Raw genomic sequence first — 16,877 nt, 5'->3', positions numbered from 1 at the left:
TGCAATGACTAATTGCACCAGGCAATTGATAAAAAGCATAATTTACACAGAAAAGAAGTGTGTTTGCAACAAAGAGAATTACTTCATTTAAATATGGTGCAACGCTTTTTCAGCACATTCAGAATCTGTTAAAAATGACCAAAGTTCAGCCATACGTCTCGCTCACATGTGAAATGTTAAGCCAGTCGGCTTGCATGGTGCAAGCTGATTGGTTCTCTGACTTGTCAGGTACCCAATCATCTTGCATCTCTTTCCTTGTCTTTTCTTAAAATAGCTCAGTTTTTCAGTTCAGCTGGTTTCTTTGCAGCGCCTTGCGAGAGTTTTTTCTCTGGAAAGACTATTTGCTTGGGTGGTTTGCTGGGGGTTTCTTCTATCAGCTCGCATGATAAGGTCTGCTTTGGCCATGACACATAGAAGCATGTCTTAATAAGGTAAGCCTTAGCCAAATCTGGATGGCACACATCACTATCTTAGATCAATAGATTAAATAAATCCATACATAGCTAGTTTAAGTCACTAGTTAAATAATCTCCAGGCTTTCCAAATTCATGTACACATAATGAGTTAGGTCACTAGCATTTAAGCTATTCGGCTAAGCAGGCCGAGGCATACATAGAAGTTTAGTTCATTAGCGTTATGCCATTTGGCCTGTGGCCTAGGCAAACCTAGCTAGCATATACTCGGTGCACATGGCTCTTCAGAGCAGCAGCAACACATAAGTCTTGGTGACAGATCTGCTTGGTTGGGGGTTTGTGTTTGTGTTATGCATTTGCTGCACTGCAGCAGCAGCAGCGTGGAAGATGTAGTCCACCAAGACCAATATCCTATCAATATGTCATGCCCACCTTCATATGCTAAATCTTTAAGAGAGTTGGCATGACTGAACTGGATTGCAGGAGGTTGGTGAAAAGGGCTGAGTAAAAATATATAGATTTTCGGATTAATCACAATCTTCTTTTGAACCAGGCTCTCAGATCTTAGGTGAGCCACAAGTCGCTAAAAGTGGGCCAGACAGTTGACACTAACACAAATAACCATGGTATTTTTTTTTTATTGTATTTTTTTTTAAATGGTACCATGTAATATCATGCTATTCTTTAAAACATCTTGTAGTACTATGTAAATATCATAATATATGAATCATTTAGTAGCTTGGTATATAACAGAGGTATTTAAATAAAATTTCAATAGGTCCCGTCTCTACATTTCATTTCCAGCAAAGTTTCGGACAATTATAACTTACATGATTTACAGTATGTAAACAAAATGGCTTGTATGGCTATGAAATTATACAAGAAATTATAAATTTTCTGTCATTTCTTTCTTGTTGTAAATTTCCACGTTGGCTGCAATAGTTCTTTGTAAATGACAGAAACATTTGACAGTTTGACTATTTAAAGTCTTAATAGTCAAAATAGTCTCTCCAGAACTGTTGCTTTTTCCAGTATACTGTAAGCCAGGGCCCAGTTGCAAGAAATCCCTTAAGTTTAGAATACCCTTACACTTAATTTTTTTTTGTATTTTATTTTTTTTTTAGGGTTTTCAATCAGCTGCAGCAAAAAAATATTTTATTTGGGTTTATCAATCGAATGTACTTTAATATGAATATTACCAGAAGATCAACTGTTGGTTTTGAAGCTGAAAGAGCAGTCCAGTATTTGAGTTCGGGTGCATTTAAAGACATTGTTCAGACACTATATTTTTACATTTAAATAATGTATAGGACATAGTTGTGGTTGAGGAAAGATACTGTGTGGGGCATCCCTGGAATGAAAAATTTGAAAATGTGTGTCTAAATGAACCATTTTAGTACAGTATATAGTTAAATGTACTTACTGTAAAATAATGCAAGCATTTGTTCTCATTATAAACTGCTGACAACTCTATAATATGTAACTCTGTAGGCTTATTAGTCATTTTAAAGTGTTGATTGTCTTTTGATGTCATGCCAGAGATGATGCCATCTCTGAATCAATTTCACAAATTATTACAAACTTTCCGTTTGTTTATTATGAAAGGCTGGTAACATGCTGCTTAACAATGCTAAATTTACAAGGGAAAAAATGATTAGGCTATAATGGTCTAAAGGCGCTCTGGCAGCACGTTAACTTGTCCTGTCACAAAACTGGTTTTCCTGGCTCAGCTGAACCGTCAGAGTCAGACTGTCTGTCAGACACATGAAGATACTTTCACTTTGCTTCATTCTTGTTCTCTACAGTGTGTTTCAGCCAAAGATGCCAGTATCATATATATTGCTGCTTATTGGTTGTCTTTGCTATGGTCTATTGCCGTTAAAATAACCATGTCAGCAACTCCCTACTAACGTTAATTTGAGAGAGAGAGAGAGGCACCTGTAGCGCAGTAAGCGAAAAAGGGATAAATGAATTCGGTTTGGTGCTAGAGGGATATTGTAGCCCCTGAAATCCCAGAGTTATCTCCCCCCATGAGTGCTTGTGGTGGATATCTCCATTCATTAAAACAGGAGAGCCATTTGCTTACAGGTTTTAAAATTAATTGTATCTTGTATTTTCTTTATCATTGATATGTAAAGCACTTTGAAATGCCATTGTGTATGAAATGTGCTATATAAATAAACTTGCCTTGCTTGCCTTGCCTTACAGCACTCTCCGTTGGCATGTCTTACGGGCAGGATGAAACCTATTCGGGGCCTGGACAGCCAGGGTGGACTGGACTCATGATTGTGTGGGCCAGGCTCACCCTACCCCCCTTGTGGAGCCGGGCCTGATTTGAACAATCCCAGTATCGATTCTTAAAATCCCAAGATCTATCTTTTACTATGTGCAACCCTCTAGAATGTAGATCACTTGCGTATGGGATCAAATTTCATGCTATCCGACTAAAATGTCTGTGATTTGACATTGGCTGATAAATTTTCACATTTCTCCTGCTTGTAATTGAGTTGTATACTGGCAAACAAGTTCTGTATCGAGATCCTTTAATTGCGTGTTGAGAGTAAAAGTTTGGTTAGACTCGTTCTGTGTTACAAATCTGTGTCACAATTAGCACAGATTTAGTAAAGAAGCTGTGCAACTCCAATCTTGAAGTGAAACTTGAAATTGTATAATATATATATTTTTAAAAGCTATTTTGAAAATGTTTTATTTTTTAATGTAGAAAGTTAGAAGGTCCACTGTATAATTATCAGTATTAGCTGAGAGAGCTTTTCTTTTAAATGTAAGCAAAATGGACACAACTGAAATATACCCAGTTTAATCAGAATCTAATTGAATCAAAGTCGGAATAGAATCGAGAGCTTGTGAATCGAATCGAATCGAATCTGGAAATCTGTTTATCTATTAGTGGATAAGATCCAGGTTGCACTGAAACCTGGGTCAGTGAATATGCCCCAGAGAGTGCGATAAAATACTTGGATAAAGGAAAATTTAAGGGAGCAGACTTGACTGGCTATGTAAGAAAGAGGGAGTGTGGGAAAAGAACTACTGAGAGGCAGTGAATATGAGCATCACAGAGAGAATGAGAAGGTAAGACAGTGGGTGCCGAGGGAGAGTTTGACAGAGAGGGGTGGAAGCTGTTTTCCCCCACAGCTTTGTTTTCTTACAATGTGTCCAATCAATTTCCATCCCAGAATGCTCTGTGTGAAAGATTTTATATTGTTTATTTTTTGGCTTCACACTAACCATCAACACTTGCAAAACTGACTATGATGGTTGTTATACACTGTGCCTGAGGATTGTTATCCCAAGGTACTGAATGTGTAATTTCAGTTTTTTAATTATCTAGTTGACTTGCACTGTATTATTGAGCATGTAAAATCAATAGCACAGCACTGGGCGAAGTTCACTCTGCAATATCACACTGATATTACAAGAGAAGAGAGTGTGAATGCCCATAATTAGTCTTTGCTTTAGTTTGATTATTATAAATAATCATTTAAAATTTACATTGCTGTCCTTCAAGCTTTTTCTATTGTTAGAAACCAACAAGTGCATGATGTGGGTTGGCTATGTCGTTCTTTGACCCATTAATAGAATGATAAGAACTACATAAAATATAGCTGCAATCAGCAATAACATAGCAACCACTGTACAACCCAGAGATCTCACAGAGTAAGCACAGATTACATTGTTCCTGGCTGGATTTAAACCCACAACTTTCTGTTCCACAGTTCAGTGTGCTATCCACTGCACCACACAGTCAAATCAAATCAAATCAAATCACATTTATTTATATAGCAACCATGGTTGACCAAAGTGCTGTACAGTGGCATCACAGGCAGGACATTATAACAGAAATAAAACATAGGTAGAAGAGCAATTTCACAGCTTAACCATGATTTATACAACATTGTAGTCAACAAAGGGACATACCAAGCTTAGACGAATTAAAGCCAAGCACAGCTGTTACCATGATCAACTTTATATTTATCAAAGATGCAAATCAACATTTGATTGGGGAAAAGCCCCACCTCCATTCAATAAGCACAATACAAAAATCTCCAAAACTATACACATTTCTAATGTATGACTTGCTGAGGTGGGGATCGAACCAGGAACCTCCCATTAGGGCTGCCATAGATTCCCAGACATCATCATCATCATCATAATAATAATAATAATAATAATAATTACAACGGTTACAATAGGTGCCATAGCACATTCGGTGCTTGGCCCCTAATAACTACATCTGTTGCATCCTCTGAATATTAAGAGTTGAAAACATCCAGTGTGCATGTGCATATTTGTGCACATGAAAGAGTGTTATCTAAGCTTACAAAACCAAACATACTCATCTGAAGTCATCTTAAAAACATTAGAAGGAGGAATATTATGTCCAAAAATGAAAATTCTGTCATCAGGGACACAAAACGGTTCAAGAACGAAAACCTAAAACAAACTGAATTTTTTTGCAGAATGTAACCGAAAACAAGAACAAAGTCCCTTTCAATTGCTCAGGAGGGAAAACATTATTTTTAAATGCTGGTAACTGGTTAATTTCATTCTGATAATTTTTTCATGATACTAAAGACTAAATGGTTCATCACAGTACATTTTTGAAATTACACCACTAATTACTGCCAGGTTCTGACTGAGAAGCAGGTCTGTAAATAATTACAATAAAATAAAATAGTAGAACAATTATTAAATAATTAAAATAAAATTATTTGGCCTGCATATGATGACGTTTAGTCCAAACATGCCCAAATGTGCCTATTTAGTTCTAACCGGTTACCAATTGGAAAGGAGGCTGTAGAACACCGGACCTGGAATGAAAAAATACAGTTTCTGCTCAGAAAAAACCTAAATGAAAAACATTTACTTTTTAGCCCCTGTCTAACCCCCATGTCGTTCCAAACCTCTATAACTTTCTTTCTTCTGTGGAACATAGAATAATACATCTCATATACATATGCTAATACATCTCATGACAGCAGAAATCAGTCATAATAAATTTAGTTTAGAAAGTTCAACTGGTTTAAAACACAACCATTGGACTCTACATACTACATAAAGCCTTTTTAACATACAAATATGCCTTAATCTATATATACTCCCTGTGCATATTTTTCAGTTATGGGTCCTCAGGCAGTATGTTAACATGGACAATACGGACAGTGGAAGGCTCATAAATTTGGCAGGAGGGGTAAAACTGGGGCTTGTTGGAAGCCGGGTCTTTATGCGAGACAGATAAATCGTGAGCTATTCTCTTGGTGGGAGAGCTGGGGAACCTTGGGCTGATTGATGTTGCTGGAGGTGAAAGCAGGAGAGAGGTAGTTGTCCTCTGGGCTGCTGGTGGCTGCCATCTTTCAACCATCTGACACTCAGCTCTCCTAAAGGCAGAGCAGGACACTGGGGCTCTCTGCTGCAGCCTCCATCATCTCCCGCTTCACTTCAAACTCTCCATCAAACACTCTGTACTCTCTCACAACACCTTAATTCACCAGAACTGTTTTACCCAGCTTCACCATCCGCTATAATTTTCCACTCTCCCTTAATTTGTATTATTCAGTACTTATGAAATTACACTGTAACATGAACCTCTTTTACCCAGCTCTTTCTTTCCACTTATTGATCTTAATTCAATGTTTCTTCTCTCCCTCAACATCCAGTTGTTTCTTCAGTGTTCCTTATATGTTTAACACAGCCAACATTTGCATTGTGGGACAGTGGGGGCATGTCCCCACCACTTTTTGCCATTGCAGATTGTGTCCCCAACACTTTATGAAACAATTTGTGGCAGGGATGTCTAATACAGAGGTAGCATCTCAAATTCTTGAGCAGGAGTTTTCTTTTTGTTCTTTTGTGTTATAATGAGTGGTCATTGCAGTTGTTATCAGAGGTGGAAAGCAGAAGCAGCAGTGTTCACACTGCTCTCAGACTTCTGATCCAATCTATTGCTTTTCTACAGTTCAGTGTCCAGCATGATTTCACCCAAAAATGAAAATTCTCTCATCATTTACTCACCCTCATGCCATCCCAGATGTGTATGACTTTCTTTCTTCTGCTGAAAACAAAATTAAGTTTCATTAAGTTCGGGCGGAGCAAGTTCATTCAATCCGGCCAATCTCACTGCCAGAGTAAGTGTATATAAACAGCTGCTTACCTCTATGAGTGTTTCCGGCATTACGACCCACCCTCAACCAACAATGTCCATTGAACTCGAGCTTTTCACCTCTGATGAGGGGCTTTTAATTGTTCCGGACTCACCACAACAGCTCGTCGAGTCTGGGATCATCTCGCCTTCTTCTAATGTTCTTCCTCAACCTCCAGCGGTAAACCGAGACCGTCAAGCCTCTCGCTCAGACACCTCCCAGGCGCCGCCGCTGATCTAATTCTTCTCCCCCTTCCTCAAGAGGTTCTCATTCCTCCCCAGCTTCCGCCTCTTTGACGTCCGACCGCCAAGCCATTCCTGCTATAGCCAAATGGATGGTCAACAGACTCAGACACGCTCTCGCAACCACAGACATTCCATACCATCTGTGCTCAAACAAAGCTCAACTCTACAACTTGCTCGTCGCCCATAAATGCAGCAATCCACCCGCTAAATGCTCCAAATCGGCTATTATCAAACCCAACATAGGTAGAAGATATATACTACAAGAATTACAGGAATTACAGCACAGCAAACCAGTTCCAGCAGCAATACTTCCCCGCTTGTGTAGAACCTCCAGTCGTGGAGCACGCTTCACTATCCCCTCCCCCTTCGAGCCCCCTTCTCCTCCTCCCCTCCCACTTCAGTCTACTATGGCAAATTTTAACTCGATTACAGATTTCCAGCAAACTCTTGTCCTTGCATGCAGCAAGATCACGTCCCGTCCTCCAAATCTGTCACCGCTCTCACAAGCCATCCTCCTCAGTCTTCAACAACAGCTCTTCCAAACGCCTCCGTGTTTTCCACATAACCTATTCATTCAGATAATTTCCATCCCTCTCTCCCCCTCTATCCATGGGCTATGGGAGCAGATTCCCGCTTGAGGCTGCCTCCACTGGAGAACTCCGCCCCAAACCCATTCCCTCCCCAACTTTACCCCCCTTCTTTCTATCATCCTAATCTCCCCAACTCCAGAGCCATTCCTTGTGTGAGGCTGCCTCAGCAAGCGAATCCGGTCCCGAATCCTTTCGCAGCCAACCCAGACTTTCCAGCTCGCCTTCCCACTTTCACTGCAAACAGCTATACCTTTCGCCATTCCCTCAAACGCTGCAGTCTCTGAACCTCTGCCAGTCTCCAACCACCTCTGCCCTCAAATTCTTGCAGGTGCAGATATAGATCTCTCCTCTTTACTGTCAGCAATCCCACACAAAAACACGGTTAGAACTAGAGTTGGGGTACTCGAGTTCGGGCTCGGAATCGAGTCCGAGTCACGAATCCAATTTTAATGGACTTGGACTTTTCACAGTCTCGGATGCATTTTTACTCTGACTTGACTTGGACTCGAGCCTTAGGGAAGTCCATGGCATTTGATTTGTGATGCAATGAAAAAATAAATAACGAAACAAAAATAAAGGGACACTCTGTCTGCAAGCAGTTGTAGCACCCCCTTATGTCACAGATGTAGCCAGAGTTTGTTTCACCGTGTTGAGCAAACACACCTGCAGAGTGGCACACTCAGTCAACCACACTCAGACTGGTACTACGGCCTTCTTTTTTAACACATGGACCCATCAGGGTTTTAGGTGCACAAGCAGTGCATAGAACTGCACCACGTTTTCCGCAAATTAACAATCATGTCCGTGTTAAATGTCCCTAATATTAGCAGTGGGCATTACCAGTGTTTTCGGATGTAGCATTTGCAGTCAAGTCATGAGATGTAACTTCTCAGCGAGTGCTAATTACTAGTGTCACTCATTATTTTCCAAACCAGTCGGCAGATAGAGACAAAAAAGTAATCTCAGTATATATTATTTCTTTAGATAGGGATAATTTTAGATAAAAGTTAACTAAATTGAAATGACAAATTGAAAATGAAGTAGAAATAAAAAAACTAAATTAAATTAGAAACAATAATAACTCTGGTTTTAATGACTAACGCAGCTTTCACTTTTTCACTAGTCTTTGGATGAACTGATGCCAACTCCAACCATAAGACATGGGATACATCATATGCCATTGCCTGAACCTTGGATTTAGGACAGACCTCACCGAAATTACCGGCCGGTTGAACTGCAATGCACATCACTGATCTCTGCCTGCATCACCTCGGTCTAATGATGGACTACACTCTTATAATGGAATAAATAGACTATCAATTAATTGGCAACAAATCCCTTCATCAGCCAACTAACAAAGGACAATGCATCTATGCGAACTTGGCAGTTAATCCAGGGTGGACTTCAAAGACATTAGTCGTTAATCTTACAGTTCTTACAAAATCTTTGTTTAAACAATGACCCTTAACACTTACTTAGTTTAATCATTTTGAGTTCAGAGGGGAACTGGCTCCACAGTGAGCCTGGTTTCTCCCAAGGTTATTTTTCTCCATTAACCAACATCTTATGGAGCTTTGTGTTCCTTGCCACAGTCGCCTTCGGCTTGCTTCACTGGGTTTCTAAATACAATTATTATTTAATTATTTATTTTTAGTGTTAATTTCGTTAACGAAAACTATGACAAAAAATGTTTGTTGATGACCTTTTTTTCTACGACTTAAGACGAGACGATGATGAGATGACACCGACATCATTAAACACTAACTGTGACTATATCAACATGCAGTACTGTTGACGAAAAAAGACTAAACTAAAATGTAGTTTAAAAAATGTAATCTTTACCAAAATACCCCCCACCACTGAGTTCGTCTTTTGGGGGATAAGAGGTTCCGTATAATTTCACTTCTCATTCTAAATTCAAGGCTCTGTAGCTAAAGATTCACTGTCCTGTTTACAAGCTTCTTTTGGGGGGTATTCGAGCTCGGGTCAAGTCTTGAGCCTCGAGCCCTTCGCCCCGGACAGCGAGCCACACATGTTTACACTATCCTTAACACAGGATTACATTAACTTGCGAACTACTGAACAAAGATTTTTAGAGTAATATTTTAGCTCTGTAGGTCCATACAATACAAGTGAATGGTGATCAGAGCTCCAAAATATCCAAAAAGGAGATTAAGTCAGCATAAAAGTAATCCATACAACTCCAGTGTTTAATCAATGTCTTCTGAAGCAATCCAGTTGGATTTTGGGTGAGAACAGAACAAAATGTAACTCCTTTTTCACTGTACATCTTGACAGCAGTCTCTTTGACAGTCATGATTTCATGCTTGATTACACTCCGTATAGCGCCATGCACTCTGTGCATGCGTTGAGCACTAGTGTAAACAAGCTTGAAATTATGATTGTGCCTAGAGACTGCAATGACAAGATGTAAAGAGAAAAATAAGTAATATTTTGGTCTGTCCTCACCCAAAACCAATTGTATCACCTTAGAAGACATTGATTTAATCACTGGAGTCATATGGATTACTTGTATGCTAACGTTATCTGCTTTTTGAAGCTTTTGGAGTTCTGGTCACCATTCACTTGCATTGTAAGGACCTACAGAGCTGAGATATTCTTCTAAAATCATCATTTGTGTTCAGCAGTAAAAAGAAAGTTATACACATCTGGGATGGCAAGAGGGTGAGTAAATGGTGAAAGACAACCTATTACCTTTTTGTTAACAAGCTAGGCCTAAAAACATTTTGTGATGTCACAACCAGCACATTGTCCCCACCACTTTTTAAAACAAAGTGAAGCCCTTGCAGTGTCCCTACTCTTTCCTGTCTGAAAGAGATATCTAGGTTTCATCACCTCCCCTCTGTTCCCGCGGTGCAGTCCTCACATCTCTGAATGAGCTTCTTTGCCATTAATCCCTGAATCCGTAGCATGCTGCAATTTAGAACACTCCCTTTGATTTCCAGCAGGACATGAAAAAGACTAAAAATATGAGTTTGCTGTGGCATAATGAGTAATGGAGACAAGAAGGTGTTGTTCTATAGTTCTGCTGGTGCTGACTGATTAATAAACCCATAAAGAGGCAGCAGAATCGATCATCAGACTGTAAGGGTTGTTAGCAGAGAATACATTTAGGTTTGAGCATATTTGAGGAAATTACAAGGAAAGGAAAATATTTATGAAGAGTTCAAGATGGAGTAGAGGATGAGAGAGGAGAAGATGTGAAGAGCAGATATCTGATTATTAATATTTGATTATTATTATTGTCATTTGGTATTTAAGTTCTGCAGTGCCTCTTCAAACCAACAGACTCTCATGAACTTTTAAGGGACAAATTCACTAAACAGTTGTGCAAAAACCTGGGTCTTATTCTCTAAACATCCATCATCCACTTTAACCACACACTATCACTGGTATAGTGCTTGCCATGCATATTTAAAATGTATTGCCATTCTTTTTAGCGCAATCATGCCTCCACTGCTGTAAATTAGGTGTATTATAGATTGTACCAATTCTTGCCTGCCCAATTAATGCTGCGTTATTACCACTAATGGAAAGCAGGGGGTAAACAGACGTGAGACGTGTAAATTCTTTTGTGATCATGACCAAATGATGGAGAAGAACATTGTAACTGGGCATATTTCTACAGGTACTGTGCAGTTGAGGTTACTTTCTGCTTTTGTAAACAGTCAAAATTACATTCAGTACAACATTTTTGTAAGTGTTTGAGCTTGCTACCTTTGCACCAATTAAGAGGTGTTAAAACAACGCAGACACTGCATGCAAATAAACAATGCTATCAGTGGACGCAATTCATTCTTAATGAATTACGAAATTTTTAGTGTTTCTACTTGGGCTCCTTGAGTGGACAGTTACTAAATCTATAGTGTGATTAGTGGGTTTCTTATAGTGCTGCTTAAAGTGCTGAATGGATGACCTCACTACACTCTCCATTTATCGCAAGAACCTGATAACCTTAACCAAATGTAGATAGAAATAGATAGAGAGAGAGAGAGAGAGAGAGAGAGAGACAACAAAAAGTAAACACTAGCCCTATGTCAACCAGAATGGGGTAGTAAAAATTCACAGTCATATATCTCTGAAATAGGTAAGGAAAATGAGAGAGAGCAAGAGAGAGAGAGAGAGAGAGAGAGAGAGAGAGAGAGAGAGAGAGAGGTGTTAGGGACTGCTGTGAAGTCTGGCTTTGTATTCTCTCTGTTGTTTGGCATTGTTAATCTCTACAGTGTTTGCTGGTCATGCAGCCGGTGGATAAAACATCAGCTGATCTGTCAGTGCAGAGGTGGAAAGGGCATTGATTCATTTGTCCTTACACAGTCCAAAGCTTGCACACTACTCACTCAGCCACCTCATATCATAGACACGGAGATCTCAGCGAGCCGTGTGAGTCAAGGGGTCAAGGCTGACTAGAGTAGAAAGTGTTAGATGAGCAGTCTGAGATGAAGAGTGTGTGTGTTAAATGCAGTGAGGGAGCAATGAGGGATGGCAATGAATGTTGTGGCTGTTTATGAGAAGCACTTCACTCATTGCTATTAGCATCATCACTTGCACACAAGTACACCACCCCCAACTTTCACCACACACACATTTAGGGTGACGTGAGTCAATTAGTTTTTGGAATAGCCAGGCTTTCTGAATGAGAGCTGCCCATGGGAGCAGGCAGTCTGCCAAGAAATCTGCTGCCCACACACTACTCTCATACATTCCTCCACACACCCCAAACACCCTACAAACACCTAATTATCCCCCAAACACCCTACACACTCCACACTAGAGATGTAATGGTACATATATTCATCCCGAACCGTCACGGTAATGTAAGCGCAGTGTAGTTCTAGCGGGAAGACTAGCAGCTGTACATCATCGCACAATTAGCTAGGTAACTCCTAGACAATCACATGTAAGCCATTGCTTTATAAGTTTGCTCACAATCTATCACATTGCTGTTTCAGTGTGCTAACACGGCAACATCATTCTATAGCACTGTCTGACGTCAAGTCCATTCGCTCTCTGACTAGCTAACATCCAGCTATGGACACGGACTTATTCGCTGCTGCTTACCTTTCCAGAATCAGCAGTTCCTCGTGCATCATATGTCCGCAAATTTCCGGATTCACAGTGGGATCGCGCCCTCTCGGAATCATAATAAAAATTTTCCGACCTCTCCAGGCCACAGGAGAAGCCGTGCACAGAACATCTCCAGAAGCCCGCCTTCCCTTCCCAATGATGCCGTCACTTCATCTCAACTTCTGCCCGCATCAAACTCATGGGGAGTAAACAATCAGCAAACCCGGATCTTCATCCATATCTCTCTCACTTAGGAGATCTCCCTCAATCGAGCCACTGCATCCTCAATTGGAATGCATGACCCAGCGCGGAAGGAGTGCGCTCCTCGTCAAGTCTGTCAAAATAATCGGCTCAGGCAGCAGCTGATTTCCATCATAAATAAGCTAAGTTCTCATCATATCCATCAAATGCATTCAGATTTAGTCATGGGTCTAGGCCTTCTGTTGCCTATTCTGTCTGTTCATCATAACACATCTGTATCGATATCAAAATGCAATATTTCATGTCAACAGTGCATTCACTCTCATAGTAACGGCAGGCAACCACACGTCTATAGCGTGATCACATGGGGGTAACTCAGTCAGGTTCGCTCGCATGTTATTCACCGTGTTGCATGCCCGAGTGTTCCCCATCGGGGGATTAAGATCAATACTCAGGCATGTTATGATGTACAGTGCTTATTGTACACTGATCAACTCATCACTCCATTTAGTAAGATAGGGGGTGCTTTCCAATACAAGGTACCATCCCTATGCCCTACTCACTAGGAAAGACAGAGCTCATGATGTGGGCACTCTGAGGGAGCATGACATCACAGTTAACATAGTCTTCACTAAAGTCTCGTGAAAGGGTCCTTAGTGAAATAATTAACTTATTTCGTTGGTTCAACATTTCGAGCGGTGTTCCCTACCCAAGCGCCTTCAAGGGCACATGCCGCTTCAGAAAACGCAGTGTTTTCTTAATCTACACATACTTCCTCGTTCCCTCGGAAGTACCACTGTTGCGGCGTGCCTCTGACACCTAGCGGTAGGCTCTGCACTGCATTCCCTTATTCATCAGATAATTTAATTACCAGCGTAATGCATATCGCCTATATGATCAGGTTAGACAGGGGGTAATTCCCTTTTCACGGCATATTTAAGTTTTATTACTCATTCAGGCATCATTAAAGTGCAGAAATTTGTATCGTATGTCTACATAAATCATTAACTTTCATCTTTGGTTGGACCATGTTTCAGTCTACAGGGATCTTCAAGCATTGGGGCTTTATCAGTGTTCCAAATTTCAAAGCTCACGAGTCATGTCAGCCTAACTACAGCACTTTTAATTAGAGTATCAACGCATTTCAGTATTATGCTGTTCACTCTTAATGCGTGTGGTCGGGGACGTTACATTTAGTAGCAGGTAAGTAGGTTTGGCAATCATCAGATAAAACCTGCGCCGAATCAGGCTCATTAATTTCATCTTGCTTTCTGTTCCTGCTGGTAAGTCATAGCTCCCTCCTAATGCTTTTGTTATTTCTTCAACTATGTGGCCAAATGCTTTATTTATTTTAAAGTTATCAATGTTTTCGTTTTTGCTCCACTCAACATATTTATATTTTTATAAAAAAAGCCTTTTTGCATTCAGGGCAGCTCTCATCAGCAGCAGGCAGTAGGATTCGTTCCTCTGGACATCACAGTGCCGGATAGGTGGTCTCGCAGCAGATACCGAAATTCAGTCCACTGGAGCTGCATGTCATGGACCATGCATGGTCTGCTGGTTTTACGGGCAAAAATATAATATTTTTTATTTTTTTTAAATATAGAAAGGGCAGATATCAAAGACACTTTCTCCGGTGTCACATGGCAGTCAAAATGTTACTTTGCTGTCCGACTCACTTTCGGGTGCAGAAGTAGCCCTCACATTTTAATTCTCAATCGGAAGGCCTATACTGGACCCTTCTCAATCACTTTAAGCTCCCCTTCGTACTACACCTGCTCGACGATTTCCTGCTCATCGATCACCCCACTGCCCACACCCCTATTTTTGGACGTTCTATTGAGCTTTTTGACAAGTTGGGTGTTCCCCTTTCAAGTGAAAAAACCACGGGCCCCACCACGTCTCGTGAATTTTTCGGCATCATGCTCAATTCTCTAAACATGCAAGCTTCCCTGCCTAAAGAAACTCGACAGGATCGGGTCTATTTGCATGTCGTTCTCCGGTCAGTCTGGGTCACATAACGCGATTGTAGAGCCGAGGAGGGCGGGGCCGGGCTGGAATGAGACACACCCGGTCCCCAATCAGCCTGATGGGGCGCGCGAGGGATAAAGGCGGCCGGGGACGACAATTAGAGAGAGAGAGAATTACAGGCAGCTGTACTGTGTGTTTTTGGTTGTGTGTTTAAGTTGTTTATTAAATTATTATTTAAGTTGTCAAGCCGGTTCTCGCCTCCTCCTTTCCACGGAACCCCCTTACAGCGATCTCCTGTCCCTATTAGGCCACCTCAATTTTGCCATGCGCATCATTCCTCAAGTCTGCTCCTTTGTTCCCGCCTCCTCACACTAGCTCATTCCGTAGACAACCTCTCCGACATCATATCAATCGATGATGGCTGCCGCTCGGATCTCCTCTTCTGGTCACAGCTATTAAATCACTGGAATGGCATTGCCTTTTTTCACAATAAAAAAAAAAAAAAAACCTGAATCTCTGGACGACATGTTCCTTTTCATGGATGCAGCTCCCTCCGTAGGATTCAGGGGATATTTTCTAGGATCATTGTTCACAGGGAAATGGCCAGATGAATTTTTCAATATAGCTTCCTACGCCCCCTCATCCGCTGTCTTTGAAATTTATCCCATCGTCATGGCCAGCGTTATATGGGGTTCCCTTTGGACATGCAAACGCGTCATAGTTTTGCGACAATTCCGTAGTCATCACTATAATCAATAAAGGCTGGTCCTCCTCTAGCCTTATGTCCCTTATGAGATGTCTGACATGGTAGAGCATTTCCCGCAACTTCATCTCAGCCAGACACATTCCCGGGATTTTCAATGTAATCACTGACTCCCTCTCTCGTTTTGCTTCCAGGAGTTCCACAGACTATGCCCCCCCGCCAGCAAAAAAAAAAACATTCCCTGCTTACCTCTCTCAGACCTCCTGTTGGATTAAGCCCCTCCTTACTACCCCCATTTAAATTCTGCTCCAACTCTCATGCAGAAAGGACTTACCCGGTCCACACTCACTTCCTACAACTCCGCCTGGGCCCACTATTACTCCTCCCGCCAATCACACAGTACTCCTTTATTTTCCGTTCTGATCTCCCAGTGTGCGTGTTCATTTCATTTTGCTTTCACACTAGACATCTCAAATTTCCTCCCCCTATTCATCACTCCATCCCTAGCCCCCATGTCGCACTACTGGTTCAGAAACCACCTCACCGCACCCTAAAACATTGTGGTCTCTCCCCTCATGTCTTATTGGGGCACTCTTTTCGCATCAGAGCAGCTACTACTGCCACTCTTCAAGGTATACCGGAGTCCACTGTCAGATGCTCAGCCGCTAGTCTTCCTCATCCCACCTGAAATATAGTTGACTTAACCCAAATCATCAAACAAGCTCAACTCTCCATCAGCCATAAGTTTACATACCTATCTGGTGATGGTTGGTGGCTCTCTCTCATCACATCTTTCCCCACATAATGATTAAATTCAAGCACGTCCATCGTTTCACAAGGATAACGCATAACTATGTCTACCCTCCTCACCAAGTCTTCCATAATCTCAAGCATGGTTTCCTTTGCATAAGTATTGCACAAGCCAGCTCGCCCTCACCAGAAAGCTCATACTATCATGGGATATCTTTCAACAGGGTATTGCATGACAACATCATTATTGTATGGCTTTATGTATGCTGTTAACCTTGGCAAAGATAACCATTAAACAAAGGCCGCCCTCGTTTGAGGGCTTGAGCCTCATGGAATATCTTTCTACAAAGGGTATTGCACGCAACGTCGCCATTATCGTATGGCTTTACGCACGTTGTTCACCTTTCGGAAAAGATAACCATCAAACAATCTTCCCTCGTCGGAGGGTTTTCATAATCAAATGTTGTATTCTTTCAACAAAGGGATTGCACGCAATGTCGCCATTATCGTATGGCTTTACGCTACGTTGTTCACCTTTCGGCAAAGATATCTCAAACAACTCTTCCCTCGTTGGAGGGTTTTCGTAATCAAACGTTTTCTTCCAACGAAGGGATTGCACGCAACGTTGCCATTATCGTATGGCTTTACGCTACGTTGTTCACCTTTCGGCAAAGATACCTCAAACAACTCTTCCCTCGTCAGAGGGTTTTCATAATCAAATTTTGTTTATCTTTCAACAAAGATACTGCACAACAACGCTG

This window comes from Myxocyprinus asiaticus, chromosome 21 (assembly GCF_019703515.2).
Source record: "Myxocyprinus asiaticus isolate MX2 ecotype Aquarium Trade chromosome 21, UBuf_Myxa_2, whole genome shotgun sequence".
In the NCBI taxonomy this organism is placed as follows: Eukaryota; Metazoa; Chordata; class Actinopteri; order Cypriniformes; family Catostomidae; genus Myxocyprinus; species Myxocyprinus asiaticus.
The sequence above is the reverse complement of the archived record's forward strand: the minus strand, read 5'-3'. Positions refer to the sequence as shown.